Here is a 4846-nt window from a genome sequence, read left to right as displayed (position 1 = left end):
CATTTACAGTTACCTGGAAATTTTATTTTCTAACCTTTTATGGAGAAATCATGATCTCATAACATTAGGTTGGAGAATTGGAATCCAAAACATCAAATTGTAAAACTAATGTAGATGTTCAATGTATTTGATTTCTTTAATCCCATTTTTGAATCTTTCTTTGTTGGACATTTAGTTTTATAACGTAATTTATTTTTTTGAAATAGGAGACAACCCATTTGAATAGAGGCATAGAAACTAGATCCCAAAATGTTACATCCACTGATGTTAGAGGCCAAGAGTAACCATCTCATAACCCTTATACAAATCAAGACACAAATGTAAATTTTGAATGCATTTGATTCCTTTTCATTTATTTCATTTATAATTAGTTGGAAATTAAATTTTAAAGTCTTTTATGACCAAGATACCTTTACATCCTCTAAGATTTGCGAAATACAAACCATAAATTTGGAAAAACATTCTCATAGATCCATTCCACATGTTTCAAATTTGCGAAGGGAATCTCATGTTACTGAAGATGAAGTACATGTTAGAAGAAATTTTACTCTTCCAAATGGTTTTCAAGATGGTTCAACATGTAGAGATCATATTCATTTTGATGAAAACATGATTGCAATGCATAAAATATTTCGATCAAAGATAGATAGCTTGTCAATTGTCCAAATGTGCCACGTTTGCAAAGAATCATATCCCAGAATTGATGTTGTGAGACATTTTGAAGGACTTGTTTGCAGATGATGTAAGATTGGAAGAGGAGCCCATTGTTTTTTTCGATATAATAACATGTATCTTGGTGATAAACCTCATATTTTAAGAGTTCTTACTCAAGTTGAAGAAATTATAATAGAACATGTGAATCCTATTTTGCAATTGACACATGCTCGAGGTGGGAAGTATAGTGGTCATTCAATTAGCTTTCCTCAAGATATTTCTACAATTGTACAAAGTCTTCCATGACATGTTGAAGATATTGAATTTCTAATTGTGAGGAGACATGCCGCTTAGTATAAGTATTATGAATGTTATGTCAAAAGATCTCGAGTGATGGTTGCATTGCTTTTCAAAATCAAACATGATCAATATTATCGAGATGTTGTAATTTATTATGGTTTAGTGAATGTTCTGCCCGAAAGATCAACAAATGTCTTCTCCAGGCTTAAATTTGTTGATTTTGATATTGAAGAATCTGAGATAAATGAAACTAATAATGAAGGGTTTCATGCTGAGCATTTTCCCTCTCATTCTTCTTCTTTTGTTGCTCACCTACCAAACAAACGAAGAGAAGTGGAAGAAATTAAAGGATATCTTGATAATGTTGATTATTCACATGTTCAAGACATGGATTGGCCTAGTATTGGAACCTCTCCAGTGAATGAATATAATACATATGGGTTATTAGATATGGCATTCCCAACATTGTTCCCCACTGGTGATGCTGGTTGGTTGCAACCATGTATTTGTAGCGTTGAACTTCATGAGTATGCATTGCATCTTCTTAGGTACTATGATCAAAGATTTGGAAGCCATCCTCGCTTTTGATATTACCTATTAAACATGATAATGTGGCATGGGAGCCAAGCAATTGCTACAATTTTTGCAAAGAAACATATACATGATAACTCACTTACAACAATTGAAGAGTTGCATCACCAACTATCTGATTTACTAGATAATAAGTTGGTTGAGCATCGTATGTGGTTTGGTTCTTCTCCGAGAGGTACAAGGCCATACTGGACTAACTGTCGATTTGAATTAACAGACATGATTAATCAATTAGAATGTCCATCTTTATTTTCTACTTTGAGTGCATCTAACAAAAAGAGGTGAGAGTTGCATAGCCTCATGACCATACATTCACATTCTCATTCTTCAAATGAGCATCATATTAAAATTTAGAATGTTATCCAGTACCATCATATTGTTGCGACATTTATGCACCATAGATTCAATATTTTTCGAGGGGAAGTTATCCAAAAATATCTTAAAGCTAAATACTTATGGTACAGGTTTGTGTTGTTGAATTTTTTTCTATGCTTTTTCAACTTTTATTATGATTCTATTTATATTGTTTTTAGTAACTATATATTCATTTTTTTTAGATATGAGTGGAAACATAGAGATTTAGCACATATCCACATTTTCCTATGGTAGAAGGTGCTCCTAAAATGGAAATACTTGATTGGCCAAATAGTTCCCATGTACAATTTGCAAGTATATTCTTTGACAAATATGTAACTGCATGGAATACACATGACATAAATCGTCGCAACATAATAGTTCCATGAAGCATCAATGATGACCCTTTCCTATTGAAAAATGGTTATATTATCTCTTCTAATCATCATAATGATTACGAAGAATTGTTAAACCATGTACAAAGGCACACAAAGTGTATTGTAGATTCTTGTTTGCGCAAAAAGGGCACTATTATAACATGTCGGTACAATACTCCATGGGATCTTTTTGATGAATCAAGATTGTTCATAGATGATCAAGGAAGAAAAAAATATGAGCTAGAAAGAAATGATGTCAGGCTTAATGTACATAACATTGACCTAATAATGTGGAGTGAAAATGTTGATTTCCAGTGAGTGCCTTCTTTCTATGATGTCTTCAAATATATTGCTAAGTATGCATCAAAAGCATACAAAAGATCTAAAAGTTATCAACATATGTTAACTACAATTTCAAATTCTATTGGCTCTGAGGATCATACTTTAAGTGCATATAGAAATTTTCTTGCAGAAGCAATTGTTTACCATGACATTGGAGCACAAGAAACATGCCATATGTTGCTTAATCTACCTCTTGTTGTTTGTAGTCAAAAATTTGTTTCCTTAAATGTTGGAAGAAAGGTTTTTAGGAAAATCTCAAGGGATGGCTTGCAATGTTCATCTGAGAATAATTTTGTTCAACATTATCAGAAGAGACATTTTTCTTTGAACATCTATATTTGATAGAAAGAACAAGATCTTGGACATTTGATAGCAAGAGTAAATAATATCCATGGAAGCATAGAGATGTTCATGCTATTGTTCAGGTTTTTCCATGATTTCATTTTATTCCTGGTGAGGCTTCAGAGGAATTTGAAACCTTTTGTTGGAAAAAATTTCTCTTGTACAAGCCATTTCATGACATTCCTGAAGAAATTGGCCTTTGAGCTAAAATTATTATTGAAAATTGGAGGAATTTTCGATATTGAGCATGACATGTTGATCGAAATCCATAAATTATAGACATTATTGAAGATGAAGGAGATGATGATTTTTCTAACCAGGAAATGATTCTTGAAGATGATTTTCAAGAATGACAGATTTTCTCTTTCTTGGTTCCACCAAATGATGTGAATGTTTATGATATTCACACCCTTGGTCAAAGGGACATTGATATATCCTTTGACTGGGAAAGTACAACTATTTCTGATGATGTTGCAGAAGAAGATATTAATTTTATAAGGAAGGAAAAATTAAGGGGTGATATTGTTGACCTTTCAAACATAACATTTGCATCTCTATATTCTTTGTCAGAAAAACAATGACTTGTTTTTGAAATTGTCTTAAGGCACTTTGTTGAATATGAGATTCATGAAGCTCTTCTTATGATTATTCAGGGCATTGCGAGCACTCGGAAGTCTTTCCTTATCCATTGTATTTCTGAAGCTCTTTCTAATTCTTTAGGTAATGGAAAAAGCCCATTTCTTCTTCTTGCCCCAACAAGAATAACTTCTTTTAATATACATGCAAAAACAATAAACTCAGCTCTAAAATTTCCAATTAAATATATGCAGCCACTACACGAGTAGTCACTTGCAATATTCCAAGAAGAAATGCAGCGTGTTAGATATATATTGATTGATGAAATGAGCTTTCTAGGATCAAGGTTGTTTATGCAAATAGATGCTCGATTACGAAAATCATTTCCAGAGAAAAAGAATTGTCCTTTTAGTGGCAGATCCATCATCCTTGTGGGTGACCTTGGCCAACTGCCTCCTATGAGAGATAAGCCTTTGTACGAAGGTAATACATCAGGGAGAATCTTGTGGAACAAATTTAACATTGTTTTCACTCTTGACATGTTATGCTCTTAACCTACAAAATGATACCCAAAATACAGAATTTGCGAAGAAAAGATACCCAGAACACAGAATAGAAATGATTTTATTATTCAGAGAGTAATGTTCACTTGCCTCTTCGAGGGGGAAACCTCTAATAGAGCAGAGCTCGACTACAGAATAAGACACGATGCTCCTCGCAGGGAGTCTCTATCCTTTATATATGACTCATACATGCAATACGATGGGCCAATACCGTGGGTTTTATTAATACCATCTATCTAATACTACGACCCATTTGCAACTAATTGTGGTTCAGTCATTAATTGCGGATTAACCACTTACAATTATTAATATGGGCTTTATTGACTCTTGACTATGACGTGATCCCATTACATAAATAAGGGGGTTAGGGTGGGACCCTAACATGCCCTCCCCCTTAAGACTAGCCTCGTCCTCAAGGCTGAAGCTGCGGAAACTGCCGAAGAATAGTGGTTGGTTCCCAAGTTGCATCTTCCGGAGAGGTGTCTTTCCATTTGACGAAGACTTCCTTAATCATGCGGCTGCGTAGTTGCTTGTCTCGTGTGTCTAGGACCTGCTCGGGTTGAAGCCAGATGGACCCTTCTTCGTCCAATTCAGGTGGACTGGTCTGAATTCTGCAATTGTTCCCAATCACTTTCTTGAGGCATGATACATGGAAAACTGGATGGATTTTTGCAGTAGGTGGCAAGGCCAACTTGTAGGCCACTTCTCCAATGCGCTGAAGTACTTGATATGGTCTGTAGAATTTGG

This window comes from Pinus tabuliformis, chromosome 4_2 (genome assembly GCF_031772625.1).
Source record: "Pinus tabuliformis cultivar Carrire ecotype Pingquan chromosome 4_2, CPIR1, whole genome shotgun sequence".
In the NCBI taxonomy this organism is placed as follows: Eukaryota; Viridiplantae; Streptophyta; class Pinopsida; order Pinales; family Pinaceae; genus Pinus; species Pinus tabuliformis.
Note: the sequence above shows the minus strand (reverse complement) of the source record.